Consider the following 22,880-nt stretch of genomic DNA (forward strand, 5'->3'; position numbering starts at 1 on the left):
CACAAATATATCCATGGCATTGCCTGAATTTCATTTTACGGTGGACCTACTTACAGGTTGATGGGGCTAGCTAGGAAGCATTATGTCTCAGAGACATTACTGAGTGGGCGGGGTGGGCAACCCCAGATCCCCCCACCCATAGCTACACTGACATAAGTGCTATTACAATTTGTAAATATTCAGGAAAATACCATTTTTTCTATATTACACTTGAGTGTATGTAACTGAGCACATATAATTAACTAGAAATATATGGTTCAATATACCATGACTGAAAACTTCAGATCTAGATCTAGATCACTACAGTTCACTGAAGAAGTCACTCGAGAGCCTGTGTGCAAAGATAGGCTGACATTTAGTTTGATCACGATTGGTGCCATCTAATGAAATATTAACAGTAAAGGTATTAAATTTAGTGTTTTAGCCATTTGTGATGATCTAATTCTTTAAAGTAAATGAATCTGTATATTTTTTTAACATAAGTTGAACAAACATGTAGAGTGATGATACATTTTCAAATTTTGTGGATTCATCATTGATGAAGTGGGCTCACTCTCTTCCTCTCTTTGTTGTCTTTCCATCTTCATCATCTCACTCTTTAATCACCCTCTGCTAACTCTGCTTTAATCCTCTTGGATTCAACTCTGTAAGCGTCAATGATTAGCTAACCCAGGGCTCCATAAGTAACTGTATTTTGATGCCTGCAGTGTAGCATTTACTAATGTTTTGTTGTCTACTTGGAAAATGTATGCTTAAGCTAGTGCAACTAGACAAGAGGCCTATGATATCCCTGAGCTAAGACCCTTCCAGTGACCTTAGCTATATGGACACACAATACATAGAGATTACAAAAACATTTAATAAGTGCAGTTACAAATCATTTTTTGAAAAGATGCATATTCAGTCTGCATTTGGGAGTAGTTAGGGACATCCAGGGAAGTTCATTCTAGCACCTGGGCTCCAGTACAGAGCTTGACAAAAGGGCTGCACTTTTAAGGAGAGTGAGAATGTCCTTCATGTTAAACATTTTGTCAGTAACATCAACAGATATTTAAATAGACAGAGAAAAAGTAACATACATTTTGGTAGGAAACTCATATGTGGATAAACGTAGGTGTCATGAAGGGGCCATTTCATTCTGTAAAGGCAGACTGTGTTGGAGCGCATATACAGGACTGAGCAAAAGTCAGAAAACACTATTCTGTCATCTATTTATTTTTTTTCTAAAACTGAAAAATAAATATCACACACTTAGTTGTTGTTTTATGTCTTTTACACATCTTTTGTAAACAGCTGGGTTTGCTCCAGTTCTTAGACTAATTAAGAATGTAGTAGGGCTATTGTATGCATGCAAATGTTGTTAAAGCTTAATAAAAGCAACATGCTATTAGGCCAGCTACAGAGGAGAATATTTATTTTGAATCGTAACTTTTTGGTGTTAGATAAAACTACTAAATTATGTAAGCTTATAAACATTAGCAATAAAGGCTAATAAAATGGATGTGTTTAATGATTTAATGATGTGTTTAATGATGACTTAAAGTGCCAGGTGGACCACTACAAACAGTTAAAGTGTAATGTTACAATTTTTGACTATCAAAGACAAGAAGGCCTTTGCCCACGAGATGATATTATGTCAACCACTGGGCTAGTTGGGCTTACCCCAGGACTCTGGCACCACTGTAACACCAACCTCCTTTTCCTGCTCACTCTTCCACTGACCAGTGACTGCGTCTACTCATTAAACTCAGTACTGTTATCATAGCGGACACTTCTAGGCTTGAGTGTCTATAGCTGCTGCTAATCAAAACCATGAGCTCTGATCTCTCTGGTCATTTCTGCTGAACTCAAGACTTACACTCACCAGCTCCAAACACTGAAATCTATATTTGCCTGTGGAAACAGTCTAGTGTAAATGAGCTCAGTGTGCGAGAGTGTGAGTGGACGGTGGCTGCTGAGTGTGAGAGAATGATGCGGCTAATGGAGACAGTGGATATGAGTCAGAGTATGTGGGAGAATGTATCAGGATGGAGCATATGTCAATAGCTAATCAGAGAGAGAGAGAGAGAGAGAGAGAGAGAGAGAGAGAGAGAGAGAGAAACAGGGAAAGGAGAAAAAGAGAGAATTAGAGAAAGAGAGATAGAAGGAAGAAGAGTAAGAGTGAGGGAGAGAGAGAAATGTAGAAGAGGAAGAGAGAGAGAAGAAAAAGAGGGTTGGATTGCATGATTGAGATGGAAAGGAGAGAGAGAAACCAAGGGTGAAAGAGAGATAAATGGACAAAAGGAGAGAGAGAGATGAAGGAAGAGGAAAGTGAAAAGAGAGATAGAAAGATGAAAAAAGAGACAGAAAGAGAAGGAGAGAGAATAAGAGACAAGAGACAGGATTAAGAGAGACTGAGAAGAGGGAGGAGAGAGAGAGAAAGAGAGGGAGGTTTGAAAGGAGGAAGAGAAAGAAGAAAAATGGATGTAGATAAACTGCAGAGGGAGATGGAGGAAGAAGAGAAAAACAAAGAGAACTCTTTGGAAGAAGAGATAGCAAAATAGGGAGTCAGAGAGAGAAAAAGAAAAAAGAGATTGACAAAGGAAAAACGAGAAAGAAGATGGAAAGAAGAAGAGAAAAGGGAGAGCTCAGCTGAAGGGGGAGAGATTGAGATGGAGGGAGAGAAAGAGACACAGAAGGGGATAGGAGAAAGAAGGATGGATTGAATGATTCGGTTGAAAGGGAGAAAGAAAGAGTGAGAGACAGACCAAAGGAGGATGAGAGAGAGAGGGAGAGAGAGAGAGAGAAAGAGAGAGAGAGAGCTGTCCTGTGGAATGTGGGGGAAGGATGGCTTCATTAAAGGAAGAGGAAGGGGACAGAAAACACAATCTGCCAAATCTGAAACTTAATTTATGTCTCATTAACGCCCCTAATATTGATATTCCCAATTTGCAGGCTTAACTAGGCAAACTGTTACCATCTGCCTTCTCTGAACATACTTGCCTTGTGTGGGACAGCATTCGCCACCTCCAGCCGTGTTAGGAGAAGCAGAAAATGCAGGCTGTACCTTTAAAAAGTGCCAAAGCACAACAGCTAGCTGGACGTGGGAGGTGACGGTACAGAATCCCCAAATATGGACCAATTTGGCAGTGCGGTAGAAGCGTCCCATTAGCTAATGAGGGGAACGGGGCTGCAGGAGAGGAGCTGGTGTCAGTGCAAACGGCCCATGCAGTGACAGCTGCTGGGAATTTGCACTGGAGCTACGAGGCTAATGTAGCTAACAAGTAATATAAGCTCATGGCTACCAAATAGTAAAGTGAAAACTGTCTGTCTAAATCATCATTAAAAGTTTAGACACATCTGATTGAATCTATGTTCTTTTAAATTTTAAAGGCTAAGCAACAGCTAATGTGAAAGTGCCAAACACATCAATAGAGCAAAGGATGAATTTGAAGTGCAACTGAGGAAAAGCCATTTGTGCTTGCAATTGAGTACATCTGACAGAAATATTTTATAAGCCTTATAAACCTTGGACAATCAAACAACAGCAATACAGACATAAGATGCCACTGTAAAAAGAAGTTATAAACAGCCAGCTTTAAGTTTAATTCTTCCTCAGGCCTACAAGTGACAGCATACCAACTTTATTCACACTTAGGCTATAGTTAACAAAAGCAAACTTTATGGGATTTCAAGCCATGTTTGTTAGCTCTTGAATGCCATTTGTAAATCTAATACTGTTACATATTTAGCTAGCAAGGTTGAACATGATCAAAAAGGTTTGCTGTCTAGTGTAATGTTTTCATCTGAATCATTTATAACAGACAATATAGGTATAAATATGAACTAGTCATGGCAATAACCTCAGTTCAATTACCAGATTTCATGTCTGACAAGGTAAAAGTGAATATACAGCGGTATCTTCCCTGCTGTGTCCTCAGAGAGGAGTGAGGTGAATTAGACATTTTTCCCTGATATTTCATTAAAAATGTAAATAAATTTCAAACTTCTTAACCAATCATATCAAAGTGTAGCTTAGATTGTCAGCTTCACAAGGCAGCTTTCAGATGAAAAAAACTAGTGCTCAGTCGGCTGAGGTTTAAGTCATAGAAATGACTTAATCATAGAAATGACAATCATAGTCATAGAAATGACTAGTGGGTCAGGTTGGTGTGCGTGGTTCTCTGGTGCAGCTTCATCTATGACAGGCTCATAGCTGAAGGGCTGTTTTGTATTATTTGGGTCTACTTTCACCTCAGCAGTCACGGATGGTTCATTGTCTTCATCCGATTAAAAATTGAGGAGAATCTGAGAAAACTTGCACTGATGATTTTAATATCCATATGGGTCATAGTAGATGGGAAATCTCAGTCTTCTGGGCCTTCACAGAAGACATATTGCTTTTTGGGAACTACATTTTCACTGTTGTCGACAAATTTTTAAATTTCCAGAGAGCTTTTCTGCTAATTTTAATTAAATTATCAATTTTAAAGACAAATAAAGGTCTCTTTGGAAAATTTTTAAAAATTATATGAAAGGAAGGTCAGGGAGGTGGCTGATCAACAGAATATGCGGTTATATAAATATAATTTTATTTTTCACTAAGCCTATGACTGAGAATACTCTGTAATATCATGCGTTTAGTTAAATAAGAATAAATTTATATTCAGGACTTTGCCCACACATGTGGTGAGCCATGATTATTAGAGCTAGGCCTTTAATTTGGGATATTAATGTCAAGCATATATTAGCATATATTTTACCTTGTAGCAGTTTCACATGTACACTTTCAGTACTGAGCTCTGGTACAGAGCTGATTCCGCTGTTTTCCATTTCTATCAACCCACTGATTCAGCTGCTGCTGATATTCTCAGTCAGTGGCATATCTAGGATTTCCAGAAGGCCTAGAGTGATGTATTGTTCACACAAAATCGGTCCTGTCTGTCAAAAATCAAAACATGTTTGGTTAGTTCCTTTATTTCTATTGAAATTTATTCATTTATTGAATAATTTTTTTAGCTCCCATAAATCATTAGGCCTTCTCTGAAGGCCTAGAAGGCCCTGAGGGTTCCCCTGTAGCACACACTACTTCAATAATCTCAGTAGAAAAGCATTGCTAATAGGATGGGACACTCTGTAGCAGCAACACATGAACCTAATGTCATCATGCCCAGTGACCAGCATTGGCTAGAGAAGTGTAAACCCCCCAGTTTAGGGATGTGGAACTGTGTTCTTTGGAGCTCCATCTAATACTTTTGGGATGACTTGGAGGGATGTTTGTGAACTAATCACCCAACATTAGTACCTGACCTCACTAATGCTCTTGTGGTTGAATGCAATCAAATCCTCCCCAAAAAAAAGGCTCCAGAAGAGTGGAGGCACAAACTCACTATTAAACTCCCTACTACCCTTGGTTTCAGAAGAAATGTTGGATAAGCAGATCTTTTAGACATGCAGTGAACTTCAAAGGTCATTATCAACTCTTGTAAATAACAAACTGTAAATAGAATATTATCATATGTCATTTATCATTTAATAACTTCTTAATGTAATAACTTTGTAAAGTTTTTTAAATAAAATATCTAAAATATCTGTAAATTATCTAGAGAAAACTGTCAAAGCTGGCCAAACTCTCACTTTAACCCACTTTTAACAGCCACCTACCAGCAGCAGGTTTTAGCACTGTAGTCCAGGATTCTCAGGCATGTTACAGTCACTACTTCACTAATCATCTGCACTTCATCAGCACAGCCTGGATGTCACTTTCTCTGTCATACTACCAATCTTCAACTCAGTCTGGTAAACGCAGCCCTATTTACATTTGCTTACATCTTGTTTGATTTGTAAATGTGATAAATTAGCTGCATGTGTCAGTAACGACGCTGTCTGTCTGCAGTTGGACAGTAATCACCTGTAATGCTTGACTCTGAGCAGCCGGAGTAAATTGGATTCACAAAACCGTAGATGTTTATTGGTGGAAGAAATAGCATCCATTCGTCCATTAGCTGTCTAAATATTTGCCGGCTGTGTCAGGCAGCTGGAGTGTATTTGTCAAATACAGTTTGAGCAGTGGAGAGTGAGTTTCTAGCGCTTACAGAAGGATAGAGGTGCCGGGCTCTATTTATTTGGCCACTGCCAGTATTGACTAGCTGCTTTAATGATGACTGCCACTGTTTAATTCCCATCAATTAGGAATACAAACCAGTCCTCTGGTCAGTCACAGCTGAGTCCAGGTGCTTCAGTGGCCACTCAAATCTGTCAAACTCAAAACTGAGATGTGTTTAGCTTGGAGAAAGTCCAACAGGAAGGTTAACCTTCTTCATATTTTCAAGTCATTCTTTGTTAGGATTGCTCCTGTCTGGGAAAGCATTTTGGTTGCTTTTATCTGACCATAAAAATCAAGTTCTTTTTACTCATTTTACTCAATATTTAAATGGAATTCTGTGTTTACATATTAATTACATAGGTAATTAATTACATTTACTTTTGATTTGTTTCAGTATAAAAAAAAATGTGACAAAGTATGCACTAAAAAAGAATCAAAATTCATAACCACAATTAGAACCAATTTATTAGACAAATATACTTGCATTTAGTACTTGCACGTGCAAGGCATTTGCTCAGTGGAACTGGTGTATGCATAAACAGACAACGCAGTATACAAATAGTAAACAAATAAAGGTAACACTTCAAAAAAAAGGGGGGGATTGCAATGCCTGCGTGGTGCTTTTAAGCCTTATCAAGCTAATGGCTGGCAAATATGTAAATTTTTTTGTGTAAAATTGAAAGGAGTAGCATTACTAAGTCAAGAGAAAAAAAACACGCTAAAATATGGTGTCTGTGCATTGCTCAACTACAAGTCAGAGGCATCGGGTTGTAGGAGCTTTTCAAATCATTTCATACATCTTTGCAATTAAACTTCATGCGCACAAAACAATCTCAAAAAGATCATCTGGCTCGATGTTTAGCTCTCAAATGCAAAATCAACATTCTACTAATGAAGATATAAAAACAATAGTAGATCATTGACTGATTGATTATCCTTCAAAGACAAGTGGTTCACCAAGTTCTCTTAGAATCTTTCAAAGCACTTGCAATCATCAAATTCATCCACTTGAGGAAGAAGTCTGAAGCACAACAAACATTATGACATTCTTCCACACATTACAGTGTATTTCCATACATTGCATGCAATTATACACTTCCACCAGAGAGTTCTCCAAAACCCCAACTCTTATGTAGTGTAGCAATAACCACAGTGAGTTAAGCATTTTTCAGGGTGGTTTTATGTGTATTTTACAGATCATCTTTGCACAAAATTTACTAATATTAAGGAAATCCAATGAAAGCTTTGCTACAATCTGATGGGATGCAATCTAGCAGGTTAGGCCTCAGCAGTGCAAGTAGTGATGCCGCAAGCTGATTCGCAGCGCTGGGGATGAGGACGAGGTCTCTCTTGGCTCCAGTGTGGGAGGCATGGCCATGCAGAGTCGTGTCAAGGGGGCCTCACAGGAGCAGTGAGAGAGACTTAATTCTTGTAAATAGTTGTATTCTGGACATTATTAATGAGTTTATCTGCTAATGTGCTGGGCTTTGGGGCTGGTTTGTGGGTCTGTGTCAGAGTGAGCTGTAAGGTTGGAGGTGCCCTACCTGTTCCCTGGCCATTTAGATGGCCCTTTCCTAGACTCATGGACAATAAAATATCGCCTCTTCTACTTTCCAGCTCCAATGTGGTATGGACTGAAAGGTTAGAATTGACATTATAAACAGAGTTTCTTCACTTTTTTCAAAGAGCTACAAATGAGACACAATTAATATAAAATTACAGCATGCTTTTGTCATAACGAGGCCTGTCACGATCATGAAATTTTAGCTGATGGTTAATTGCCATGTAAATAGTTGTGATCAAGATTTTTTTTGTACATTGTATTCAAAAAGGAAGTGGGCAAAGTGGGCAGATTGGCTGATTAGCAATCTTGCTTCCCAAATGTCGATGCCTTATAGCTCCCAACTGATAAGAGGCTCAAGCACAAATAATGCTGCCCTCTAAAGGTTTTATAGCACCACACTAAAGTTTTGTTGTTTTTGTGAGACCTATACTGTAATGTGTCTCAGTAAATGTGTTTTCAGCTTTCCTGTGTTCATATTAATGTGTCTCAACCCAATGGATGAAAATGCACCCAATTCACATCTTATTTATTGATATGTAAACATATTATTGTGAAAGCTAACAACTGTGGAAAAAACGTGAATAATTGTGCTCAGATGATTGTGTAATAATTGTGAAAGGCCTAGCTGTAACTGCAGCTTCTAAGGTTTAATGTCCACTTTGCTATCATGCTACTGTCTGGAGAGTGCATTTTCTTTGGCAAGGGCAAATTGTAGGTCCTATCATATTCAGCTATTATTTTTGATTGACAGGCCTGAATAACATATCGCCAGGCACCTCTCCTGCGCTCCCTCCATGCCGCTCCAGGCTACCTCTGTTACAGTGTGTTTAATTAGGCCTGCTAATAAACCAAACTAATAGGAAATCACATGCACACTCACAGCCCAATCTTTCCTCCAATTTCCTTACAAATTAACAGGCATTATTGCTCCGGCTTTTTTATGAGATTGTACTGTCACTTGACACGCCTTAACCATGACCAAATCCCATCAACAGATTTTACTCTAATTACCACTTAATATGATTGTGTTCTCTGCTTTCAGAGAAAAAAATGTTCTTGCATCGGTTTTCTTCCTAACAAAACAGCAATAAGGACAAAGAGAAAGTTAAAATAGAATCAAAAGATATTTTATGTTTAGACATTTCACTGCTGTTTTTCTAGCACTGAGGATAAAAACACCAAATAATTTGTGTTAATGTTCCACTGTGGACTAATTCTATTAGAGTTATAGCACACTGGCTGCAACAAACTCAGTTTTAGTATTCTCTACTTCTGCTCAATGATACTGAGGTATTCTGGTGCAACCAAACGATTTAGAGTTTAGAGGCAAATTCCTTAGATTTTTTCAATGTTTCTGCTTAATTAAATCATTAAGATGTAAACAGAGTCATTTAGAGTGGTTTAACGTGAATGCTCTGTTCTAGAGTAACAGATCGAGTCTGTACGGTTCACAGCAGTGGTGATAGGAACAGACGTCTGAAGCGTTTAATGTCTCTAAACCCCTCAGAAAAAGATATTACATGAAATGGTAACAAATACGCTGCCTGATGTCTGAGACATTGTTTTATGATAGTTTGTGCAGTCATTTTTAAAAAATTTAATTCCCAATTACTTCTAGCATGAAACAAATACATATAATATCATTGTGAGTTAAGGAGTTGAAGGTAAATCTGAAGACAAATAAAAGGTAGTAAGGGTATATGCTCGCTGTCTATTTTATTAGACACTTCGGTGGTCACTTTGGGCTCTACCAGCCTTATAGGTCACTATACAGGTGTATACACAATTACAGACTGTAGCCCATCTGTTGCTGCACAATGCACATAACAGCGACAATCAGCATTTCTTGGCAGAGTTTAAGACACCATAAGAACAATTGATTCATGTATTTCACTTGCAGCCTCCAGCTGATGGCTGTTTTCTATCGCTACGCTCAGGATTACAACAGAGTCCCCCACAATGCATCACAAGGCTCTGTATTGAGGCAACAGATCAATACCCATCTTATGAGGAGCCAGAGCTGAACTTTTGGATTTATCCACTGTTTCCCTGCTTTTGTGGCTATAGAAATGGATTAGTGGGCGTATGGTAGGTGTCTAAAGAGATGGACCCACTGATTTGCTGCTCCATAACGCAGGATGGAAAATGTCATTCTTCAAGAATGGGTGTCTGTGGGTTGTCATTTTGCATCATAGCCAGTTTGACACTGTACTACAGGTGTTCCCAAAGTCATTCCTGAATACCTCCCACACTGTGGACCATGTTTGTGGCTTACCTAATTTAGCCAGGGGCATAGCACAAAAATGTTGTGCCAGACTCTTCATGAGACTGGTTGGTATTCATTAAACCTTTATGCATTTAAAATGCACAGCTGACTTCTAGGCTTCATAACTTCAGAACGGTTTAAGCTACAGACATGATTCACATATCAGAACACTCAGCAGACCCAGTCCAAGCTAGTTAGCATCACTGAGCTGTGACGTCAGCATTAGTGAGTAATTCAGCTTGGAAAATCACCAAAAAATATTATTGCTCTGCTTCTAGCCTTCATATTTCAGTAAATGGTTAAAACACCATCATGATTCACACAACACAGCACTCAGCAGGCTCTGCCTTTACAAACCAGAGTGATGTCATCCACCTGTGACCAGCTGTTAGACAGCAATCCAACTCCAAAATCACCCACTCGCTACCATTATATCTCTGCTTTCAGCCTTCATATCATAAACAAAGCGTTAAAATAGAGACATGATTCAAACATCAGAACACTGAGCAGAACCTGCCACAATGAGAGAAACCAGCTCAAACATCAAGATATGCCAGTCTGTGCTCCAAGCTTCAGGGTTAAAATTTGGTGAATTAGCAGTTATACATCAACTCCAATGTTTAAGACCATTTATGGTTAAAACTGTTAGAACGATCAGCAGAACTTTATTTTACTGCAAAGGAGGATTATTTTTACTTAAAAATCTAATTCTGCTGTAGAACCACAACAGGGCAGTAAAAGAGCCACATGCAGCTCCAGATCTGCATGTTGTCGACCCCTGGGCTAGATTTAAGATAACTTGCCAAGATACCATTTTTTGCAGTATTGAATCATCAATCTTACTGTAGTTCAAAAAGGATTAGACTTAGGTTTAAGTCTCTGTTCAAGACAATCAATATAATTAGACAGAAATTCAAAAGAGAAAAACAAAAAAATATTTAAAGATATTTATTGTCATTTATAACTGATACTGCTCAACAAATTGGTGAATGTTAGCTACCTGCTTTGGTGAGCTCATCTTGTCTCAATGTCTTCAGTTGCATCAGAAAAGGAAAAGATGCCAACTTTTTCTCCCTCAGAGAGTTCTGGAACCAACAGTGTGTTTTACAGTTTAGCTGCTGAGCTGAGGCTGAATTTTGCTGGATTATGATCACAACAACACTATATGTTACTTTACCATTGATAAAATGTTTACTAGCTGCACTGAATCAAATCCAACTTCTTTATCAGCTTGTTCTTGTTATGAATGACTGCTTACTCTTACTGCAACATATTTACAGTTTGGCACTTTAGACCCACTTATTTTCTGGAAGAAAATATGCGGGACTCAGTCCAGTTCACTGTGGAATTTTTTTGGGATATCATCTACATTTCTTTTAAAATTCAACTGTAAAATGTGCAGTTGCTACTTCTTTATTTAATAAATGACACGTCATTACAACATGAAGTGATTCAGAAATGTTTATTGGGTCTTATAAACAAGTCAAGTCATTAAAAATGTACTTGAAATATGGAGTTAACCGAAAGTAACACATATTGATCTGTTAACTTGCTGTTACTGTTCTGTTAACTGAAAATGATTGTTTTACAGTAGAGTAGACTTACCTTTTTTTACAGAGATTTCAGGCCTTTTTCTCTCTCAGTCTCTCTCGGTCTCTCTCTTGTCTCTCGTGTCTCTTTTTCTCTCCCTCTATTGCCCCTTATGTGCTGGGTTAGGTGTGGTACATTTGGGAAAATGCAAAAATGTGCTCAGTATTGGGTCCCTAGAATTAATTTTTGCAAAACACTGGTCTACTACATATTGCATCACTTATGTGCAATTTATTATTAATCTTCCATTAGACCATTTCTAACCCAGTGCAACCTTATGTGTATTTATACAACCTTGTTTAATCTCTTGTGTTCCTTCATGCTGAAATTGACTGATGTAGTTCAAACAACTAATTTCTGATTCACTGCCTTTAGCCTTTAGCCTTAGTCCTTGGCATTTCTCTTTTAAGTTTTTTTTTAATGAGTGCTGCTCACACACTTGTGAAAAATGGTTTTGTTCATTGAACTTTGAAAAGAAGATTGATAAAAGGGGGCTTTTGCTTCAGAGATTCATGGGAAAAGTGTGATGAGGGAAAAAAAGAACATCTGTAATGCCACTGAACACTCTACTAGCTGTTCATGTACCTCATCCATTTATGTCCATTTAAATGCAAATTTAACTGTAAGATTGTCTGAGAGTTATGGCATGAATTGAATAAAGCTGTACACCTTCCAGGAGATACGCCTTTGGACGTATTGTGCTGTGAAGTCGGGGCTGATAGACTAAACCATATGTGAAAAATGGGAGTCAGAGGGGGTTGGAATTGTAAGTACAGAGACTGTTTTAGGCTATTCAGTTCAGGCTGCAGGGGTCCATATACAAGTAGGCAGTGATAAGATATATCACATATCCATAACCAGAAACTAAGAAACAGGCAGGCAAGGTCAAAACCAGAATCTAAAAAAAAAAGAAAAAAAGTTTGTTTTTTTTTTCCACTGAGATTATTTAACATTTTGAGGAACTCAAGTGTTCCAGAACTATCCTGAATAAGAACTGAACAACTCCTGAACAAGTTCCTGGATTACATTAACATTGCACTGCCAGAACCATAACTATTATGTAAAATAACAAAAGTGATTAACTGTGCAACGGCTAGGTTGCTTCAGGACAATGACTAACTTTCGTAAAGATCTGAGTCAATATTTTAGAACGTCAGAGATGCTGAGCGAGGCTTGATGACTGTTGTCTTTTCTCATTTACTTTGCTTTTATCCACAACCTGTTTGCCTTTAAAAATGTGTCTGTGAAGCTTTCATTTGACCTGTCAGTGACATTCAGCATGTCAAGCTTCACTGTAATAAAAGTACTTGCTCTGCTGTTCCTGGAACTATGGCGATCTCTCTTTGCCACCGCCTTCATATAATGTTCTGTCTATGTAAAAAGTGATTACATCTTTTTTTGGTGCAACAAAACATCAGAAGAGGTATCACCCCCACACCTTGTAGTGAACTGCAAACTGTCAAAATGACTGCAGGCACATTACACAGTGCATTTTAAAGTAAATCATGCTGAATAAAAGTCTTCTGTAGTAGAAATCCACATAAACATTTTTTCATATTTGATATCAAATTTATCGACTTGCAGCTCTGTCCAAAATGCATATGCTGTTGTTCTCAAAGGGGTGCTCCTTATTTCTTGTTCTGTCTTGTTTCATTGTTTATCAGCTCGTCTGAACCGCAGGTGATGAATAGGAAGAGTAGCAGGTGATTGTATGTGTCAGAAAGTGATTGTCTTGTAGTCCAGATGGAAGAGAAATGCCGTGAGATGTCAACAGCAAGTTATAAAATGTCTCTGATGGTTTTGACTGATTTAATCACCCTGTAGCAGCTGTGGATATGTGATAGAATAAGTCACAGAGTGATGTCATTAGCGTAAGAGTATATCCTGAGATTTGTGCTGAGAGGGATTGGGGGAACAGCTGTTAATAAAAGATTCCCCTGCTGATGTTTTGTATCACCTGGGGAACACCAGATTGAATCATGTCCCTGTCTTTACAATGCAGGTCATTATTTCACTGTCCACAATCGCTGTCTTCACAATAGCCCAGCTTTCCAAGCCTATCACCATTCAATTAAGTTCTCCAGCTCTCTTTGTGCCGCTCACCGCTTGGAAAATTGAATGCCACATAAAAACACTAGTACTTCCAGCCAAGACAGCTAAATTTAATTACTTTTCACTCGTTACTTAGTGAGTCTATGGCAAAATAAAGACTACTCGATATGGGAAAAAGTGCGGCCCCTATAATCCCGCCACATGCAGTCCGAGCCCAGAGAAAAGCTGCATGAAGTGGCTAAACCAGATGGAATTATAATTCTCTTTGTTTATCAGCATAGCGCTGAAATACTGCCTTTGTCTTAAAGCTCATTTTAGCGACATCTGTGCGCTCAACCAAAGCAAACAAATGGTGGAGAGAAGGGAAATGTGAAAACAAAAGAAAAACATGAAAACATGACAATAAAAGGGAATCCTCCAGTGGGGCATGAGATCAAAAGCATGTGGGATCAAACTGCTGCATGTTGAGAAAAAGCGTCAAACGGTCGAGTCCCATAATGAATTTCCTGCTCGTTTTCTTTGTTAAGAGCTGTTCTTCTGAACATATGCCTTCACTGGAAGACTAAAACAGGCCACTGTGGGACATATTTACACATACTCACATGTGTGTTTGTATCTATTTGCTTGTATCTTTGTTTGCATCTAGATGTAGCGTGGTAAAACTTAGACCACCTTTATTTAATTTATAGTCGAAATAGCCACAGGTTAACCTGCAAGTTAATAATTACAAATTAATTGATGTCAAGGGATATTTCTAATTAAATGATATAGAGAAAATGGTACTTCAAGAGGCAAGACCTGATAGACCACCCAAACTGATAAACAGTACCATCAGTCACCATAAGATAATCAGTACTTAAGGCTTGTATCTTTGACAATTAGAACATTAAGCTCCACTCTTGCAAAATCCAGATAAAGATAAAATAGAGGGAAATTTTCAAGTCAAACAAAAAGTTGTTTGCGTACTCAGAACAAGTGACTGGCCACCCCAGAGTTAAGACCTCTACATCAGTGAACTGTTTCACTAAAATACAATAAATTAACTGGGGTTGTTTTCCTCTGATTTGGATCCTCCTCATTTGATGCCAAAGTGCACTGCACTGGCACAGGTGTTCTACAGCATAAGATGTGGAGAACATGATAAAACATCCGTGCATTGCCAAATTAGTTGTTATTTTTTGTATGCATAGAGTATGCATGCACAAAGGACTGGCGTACACCTTGCATTAACATGTGTTTCAAGTCCACATTGTATACGAATCAGCAAATTAGACTTGGGTGCTTTCATCGGCCCAGACTGTTAGCAGGCCCTCGGTTTTGGGATAACTTCAGCCTCACATATCCTCCATCTTGCGTTTCCCTGTTTAACCACCTGCAAGTCAGTGCTCGACATACACAACAGCATTTCTGCTGATGTTATTGTATAAAGATATAGAAAATGCATTCCATCAACACTTAAGTTAAATGTGGTCAAGATCCAGCTCTGACCATGTGAGTTGAGTCAGGCCTGGCCAATCCTTCCTGACACCAGGACTAAACCATGTGAGTGGGTGCATGCGAAAACCACATTTTATTCAAAAAAGCATTCACAGAACAGTACTTAAAGCAAATCACCCAACATCTACCCATTTAGGAAAGCTGCTATCTACCTACAGTATACAACGCATCTCTAAAATGTAGCCAATACAGAATGATGCATTAAAACCCTCCTATGTTAAATAATGTAGACTTTTTTATCGCACTTACAAACAAAGACTCACAAAGTTTAGTTTTACTTTGTTTTTTTCCCCACCTGTTCCTGCTCCTGTTCCTGAGTGTGTTTACATTACTTTTCACATGGTCAAGTGAAAACTGAACATGATCCGATATGATAAGTGTAAACAGCCTCTATTATGTTCCCAGGTGTGTGTGTGTGTGTTTCTGTATACACGTTTATGGTGTAGTACAGCATTTCAAGCTATTTTGATGAAAAGTATAATTTGCTTCTTAGTTTTGCACTTGAGCTGCAAGGGTAATGTAAGTAATACGTAACGAAGCCTATAACCTATCAATTAACACTGTGCAAACTGCATGCCTAAGTTATTACACATTTGTATCAGGTAGTCTGAAACTTGTTAAAAAAAAAATGGCCTCATCATGGACCTGAAAATGTACAGATGAATACGCAAGCTTCTCTCAGGTCTGTGTCCCGTCATCCACAGTGTTCTGCTTTGGAACATCTTACATAGTTGCTTTCTTACCTTATACAACTGCCTGCATTATTGCTGAAATAAAATAGTGGTCACATACCACTTGCATTGAAGTTGGTTCTTGTTATACCTGTATGCATGTATTAGACTTGCCTCACTTCAAGTCTGTTTGGATAAAAATATTTGCCAAATGAATAAATGCAAATGTAAATTACAGCTGCGAAGCTGTGATGTTTCCAAAACATTGTAATCCCAAGATTATTTTGAGCATTATATTGTACAAAGTGATACTCCCTTCACTATTTTAAGATTATCTTTGTGCCGTGGCCTTTTGGGACCTGTCACACTCAGTAAAGAGTGTAAATAGCTCTATTGAACCTTAGAAACAAAGAGATGCTACAGAACGAAAAGCTTGAACATTTATGCTGCGTACTTTAGAGGCTCTGTATTTTATATAACTTTTATTCTTTGCTTACATCCTGAGGCATTTGGCAGACAGATAGTCATAATAAGCCATCTATTTCAATTATTGTGTATAAATGGCTTAGTGACTTATTGACTGTAATATTTCATACATTCTGGAGTTTTTCACTTGTTCTAAACCTCAAGATTTTCTCCCTAAAGCAAGGCATTTCTAAATGATCACACTCTTCTCATCATTAATGTACAGATGTTGGATTAGAATGACGAATCTGTTGAGGAAAAGATGTTTTCTGAGCTGCTCATTTCAGTACTAATTATTGCAACCTCTAAATTAAATTGCCAATTGTACAAAGCTGGAAGTTCTCCAAAACCTCCATCCTCAACGCCATTACTGATTCATATCTTGAAAATCAGCAGTGGATTTGTCATCCGTACAGCAGAGGGGAAAATGCACTAATTGTCTGTAAAATTAAAAAGGTTTGTACCTTGATAGGCCTCAGAATATGCATTAGACTCTTATTGTGTACGCAATATTTCCTGTCAGTTTATTATGGTATGATGAATGCTTGCCAATTAACTACTATCATGAAAGTGTGGATCTGGGTGTAATTGTTGCCCAGAAGTGTATGGAAATTAGCTAAATAGACAGAAATGTAAAAATGATTAATGGTGGCAATGTGTGTATGTGTGTGCTTGTGTGTGAGAGAACTGGAGATGCATTCATGAGCAGTATGAATGTGTGTCTCTCTGTTTGTTTTTGTATATTTTTAGGACAAAGATGTTCCGACTTTGTAGTAAAAGTGGAAAACAAGGAAAAAAGTGCTAACCTATAAGACCAATAAAGCAATTCTGACTTTGTAAAGTGTTTTTTTACTGATGCTTAATGGAGGGTTAGGTTTATGCTTGGCCTTAGGGAATTTCAAATAACATATTTTTACATTCCAAAATTAAATATATGGAGCATTCTACTGAATTAGTTCAAAGTGTGGTTCACAGTATTAAAAATTGAAGTATTTAGGCCTTAGATATTTACAATGATTATGTTATGATCTATTCGAAGGCATTGCTATCTCAAGGCATTAATTAAAAATAGTAATTTGTTAAATATATACAAAACCATCTTTTACTTTCTGTTGGGAGGTGGCTGTCTCAAACCCCAGTTTCTAAATTCCAACTTTCAAGTAACTACAAAACACAAAGAGTTTTGGTCTATAGGCAGAGGCTTATTCTAGCCACACCCCTGTATTCAACAGCAGGAAGCAATACTGCATCCCTGTCCCTCATGGCCACATGGTGAGCAGTTAAATCCTATTGTTTTGCAATTGTGTCCCAAAGCTATTGTGTCCCAAAGTCTGAAAATCAGTGTGTAACATTGAGAATGGTCACTTCTGATACACATATTTTTTACAGTTAGGTAAACTTGTTTGTGTTTTAATAAAAATAGTATTACTTTATGTGTGTACTAAAATAGTATTACTTTATGTGTGTACTATGACAAGTGAACTGCTGTGTTCACTTGTCATATAGTGATGTTTGTTCATGACAAACTGAAATGTTCAATCATTTGTTATAATAAAATATATCTATTATTATATTATTATTAATGTATGGGATAATTCAAAGCAAAATAATTTTAGTCTACAGTTTTCTTAACTGCCGACAATATGTGTGGTATGTAGTTTCTTGATGATTGATGATGCCCTATAAATGATGATTTTTAAAAATATATATTCAACTTATTACTATCTCAATTAATACCTTGGGTTTAAATAGATCATAACATAATTACTGTAAATATCTGAGGTCTGAATACTTTATTGTTTATTTTTAAATGTAAAAGTTTTTTGTAACTGTGGGACCATGGTTTGAATTAATTTGGTATGATGGTCTAAAAGTTCAGAAATAATACATATGACACATATTACTATTATTATTATTACATATGGGTATTTACATAATATCTAATATATCTGTATGACCTCATTTCCCAACAAGGTATAAAAACACACACAAACATGGAGAAAGATTTATGTATGTGAGTGTGTTTATAAGTCCAGAATACTGATTCTACATTCATTTCCATTAATCACAGCTCAGCTGCTCTCCAGATTGCCGAAGCCAGCAGATAACATGCAGTAAGCAGTCAAATGTAACGTAAATGGACTCTCCATTAACCAGGGCCTGTAAGAACACCATCGCTAAACGGCTCTCTCTCACCCTTTTTTATACTAATGGATGTCTTACGCACCTCACATTTTTTATTAATGAACTAAACAGTTTTTAGTTGTGGTGAAACGTCAAAGCCATCCCTTTTGCCAGAGCCTGCAAGATGACGGTATTACTCTAGGTTCAGCCAATCTTATGTATGACATTTATGACAACATTCAGTATGTATTGAACCATTAGAAGGATGAAGCTATTAATGCTGTTTTGCTCTGTTATGTATAGCATAATTATATAACTGTGACATTGATTAAAAGGTTAGAATCTTGAATTTCTCAGCTTGTTTCAATGAGCTTCAAGTGAGAAATAAATAATACAAAGCTACAGCATGTTGCTGTTGCAACCTGCAACTTCTAAGGGTTAAAGAACTTCAAAAGGCTAAATTCTAAAATGTTAGTGATTTTTTTCTTTGCTCTATTTGGCCCTGAGGATTTCTACGTCAAATAGAAGAACGGTGGTAATAATTACTGCAGGACCAGCACAGACAGATAAAAACCAGTGTGCCTCACATCTTCAAACTATTATTGATATTTTTAATGATGTCTAAGCTATGTTTCCATTTTCCATAATCCACAGAGATATTTTGGAAGCTCCAGTTTTTTCATTTATTTTTCAATGACTTTTCCCTTCTCTATGCAAGTGAATTTTGTTATATCTAATCTCCTCAGAAATATCTCCTTTAGCCCCTTTAGAAGCACCTGAGAAAGAACTCTGAAGGCAGTTGTATTTGGACAGTTGCTTGTGTGATCATTAGTTTCACTTTGAAGAGGAACATAAAGTCAGTGACCCCTTTGGGAGCAGCTTTTGTTGGGAGGACACAGCTGGTTTTAAGACTGAAAGGATGGAAGAGATAAAGTGAGGGTGGGATGCTCAAAAGTAAAGAACAGACAAATGAAATACTTATAGATTTGATATTATATCAAATATAACAAAAGTGTTGGAGGCTTTTGTGTAATTTCCTAACACTAACCCTGTTCCTAATCTTAACCCTAGCCTAGGTTTCACCACTTTTGTTCACTCACTTGTTCAAAAAGAGAGGATAGCTATGTGTTTCCAGTGGGTCAAAGCTAAGCTTTTTCACTGACTTACCACCAAAGAAAGGAAGACTTTATGTTACAATCCCTGGTCATCGTAACTTTTTTGTGTGTCTGTCTGTGGCCATTTTGTGTGCTTTCCCTCTTCTGTGTGTTTCCTCTGTTGTTCTTTTATGTGCAGGCATGTGATTGACCACTCAGGGCCTGTATATAAGAGAACTTCGAGCCACTACCTGGGAGACATTCAAGGCTCTCCCATCTGACATACCTGGAAGTACACTTGTCACTCCACACTGCTTCGCTTTGCTTTGATTGTTAAATTTATAAAGCTTTACTGGCCTGTAAACATTTGGGAAAAGTAGGAAAAATCTGAAAATTATAGCTAGTAAGAATTTAAGACTTTACTGCCTTCCTGCTTCTTTTTACCAAAACTACAAATCACTTCAGAATACATGTTTGGAACTTGCTAGTGTGACTCAAAACATTTTGTCTTGACGTGACCAAGAGATAACTAAATACAAATGAATCCCATAAAACCAACTGAACTGCACTGGATCGGTTTTACTGAACACATCAGACATATTAGAATACTAGTTTACATAATGATTTAACCCTGGATGTGGTCACAATACATACATTGCATGTTCCCCTGTAATACACATTTGAGGAGCCCAGAGTTATATCCGTGTTTTAACCCAAAACATCATGTGCCATACATGTGTACAATTGTTGACAGTCTCTAGAATGTTCTGCCCCATTCACACTGGTTCAGTTGGCATGCTAATTCTGTCTCTGACACAAACTTTACAGTGGTGTTGTTCATTGGAAAATGTTGTTTGGTGGAGAGTGATGGTGTTTGGTGAGGTGTGTTGGTGTTTGATGGAGAATATTGGTGTTTGGTGGGGTGTGTCGGTGGGGAACGCTCTCTTCAATTGCCCCTCCCCCCACACCACCCCCTCCCAGCTTGCACATTCATGTTGCCATCCTGCCAAAACTGCCTTCTACCCCTTTCCTACCACTGGTAAAATTATCTAGATTTGCCACTGGTCTGGAGGACCATTATGATGTTTGATGGAAAATAATAATGTTAGATGGACAATGTTGGTGTTTGGTGAAGAATAATAACTTTTGTTGGAAAATAATGATGTTTGGTGGACACTGTTGTTTTTTTTTGGAAGAACAGTGGTGTTTGGTGTTTAAGGATGTTGGTGTCTGATGGAGCATAATGATGATTGGTGGAAAATAATAAAGTTTGATGGAGAATGCTGGTGTTTGGTGGAGAATTATATTGTTTGTTGGAGAAAGATGACATTTGTTGGAGAATGTTGGTGTTTGGAAGATAATATTGGTGTATGGTGAAGGGGTGGGGTTTGGATTAATTGGATTAGTGTTTGGTTAAGGATGTGTGTTGGTGGCATCTACTGTCATCTGGTGTCAAATGTGTTTATTGGTGTTTGAAGTAAAAAAAAATGTGGTGTTTGAGAATGTTGGTAGAAGAACACAATCTCTTGTTGTTTGGTTGAGAGTATCGGTGGCTGGTTGAAATTAATGGTGTTTGTTGGAGAATAATGGTGTTTGATGGATAATGTTGGTGTTTGGTGGAGAACGGTTATGTTTGTTGGAGAATCATGGTATTTGGTAGAGTTTAATGGTTTTGTGGAAGAATGTGGTGTTTTGAGGAGAGGATTAGCATATGGTAGAGAATGGTGGTGTTTGGGTTAGAATGATAGTGTTTGGTGGAGAATGTTTGTGTTTGGTGTAAATGCTGGTGCTTGGGGGCACATGTTGTTATTTATTGGTGTTTGGTGGAGAATGATGGTGTGAAGAATGTACTTTGAACTGGCCTTAAATGTACTTCTGCCTCCTAACTACTACATTTGTAAGTGTAATAAAGGAACACCAACAAAGTTTCCAACAGAGATTTTTTTTTTTAATTAACTGCTTAGGGTTCATCAGAGGACACCAAATGAAAAAATCTCTCTATTTAACATGAAGGAATATTCACCCATTTTCCCTTCTGAAATATTTTATTACATATTAATTTTATGATTGCCAGCAAGTGTAGATAAGGTCTCATGCTGTGTAACTTAGGCTGATTCAAGCCACAAATCTGAAGGCAAATAAAAAAAAAGGGCTCTTTAATGATCTGTTTGATCTGCAGTCGTCGATTTACATAGCGAATATTCTAAATTTGTTTTATACTTTTTATTCTCTAAAATGCACTTTTTATATTACAACTTGTGTTTTTTGAGCCAAATTTTTTTTTTCCTTTAGAATTAGGCAGGATGTTTTGTCACTGTGCTTTTAAGACTAATATTTGTATATGACCTCTGTTCTGATTAGCTGCACTGTATTGTGTTTTATTCATGAAGCAGTTTGTATTGAAATTTACTGAACAAAGAATTCAGTTTGGATGTGGGGAAAATTTGACCTCAGCCATTCATTTAATATGTGTGGATCGGTTGGGAGGCAACAATGATCCACTTGCTTCCTGACAGCCAAGGCCAGCACAGTGTCTAATCATTTTCCCCACATATTCGCCTCCAATAACTGTAACAGACTAACTGCAGGAACAACACACTAAACATCACTTCAATAGGAATAGATTGAGCTTAATTGCTGTAGGCTGTTGGGAGATCATATGGAAATATACAATTGAAAGTCATATTGCAGCCATGCTGAATTAAAAATAGCATGTTTTTGCAGCTTAGTCACCACATATGGACCATATTCAAAAAGTTTACATAGTACTTAAAAATATTTCATTTGAAAAAGCAAGGAATTTTCTTGTTTTCCATTATATGGGCCTTCTAGAAAATCTTTGAATTTGGTAGAGAAACTTTCTTATTGAGCTAGTATTTGAACAGGGACTTCTTGAAAGTTCCTTGTTACTTGCTAAACTGTTACTGGCCTCACCTCTGCAATCTTTTGCTTCAGTCTACAAGGTCTAAGAGGACATTGCTAGAGTGGATGATTAAATGACTTCAAACTGTGGATGACTTCAAACTGTTCTCATTGCACTCATGATGGCAGGCAGCCAGTAAATGAAAGCCAACCCCAGCTGGCGTTGAGCAGGAAAATGCAGTGGTAGATTTAGCTGGCTGTGCTTCAGTCACAATAACGAAAGAATTGCACTTTCTTCAGTCTTCTCTGCTGTCGTTTCATAGGCCCAGCTTAGCTTCAGTGTACACTGAAGGACTCATTCAATGCCTGCCATCCTGTCAGAAGAGGCACCATTTGATGTAAGAACCTGACAAACATTACAGAAAATAATCTCTGTCAGTTATGTTGGTAGCTGTATTGCCAGTTGGCAAGGATGTGTGATTTTTTTCTTTTGCAAGGTTCAAGGGATTTCCTTGAACCACTGACTGGGTGTATACAGTCTTTCTCCAGATACACTCTGATATCTCTATTGCTATGGTGTGCTAGCTCAGAGTACTACACTTCATCTAAA

The sequence above is a fragment of the Colossoma macropomum genome, unplaced genomic scaffold (assembly GCF_904425465.1).
Source record: "Colossoma macropomum unplaced genomic scaffold, Colossoma_macropomum, whole genome shotgun sequence".
NCBI classification, from domain to species: Eukaryota; Metazoa; Chordata; class Actinopteri; order Characiformes; family Serrasalmidae; genus Colossoma; species Colossoma macropomum.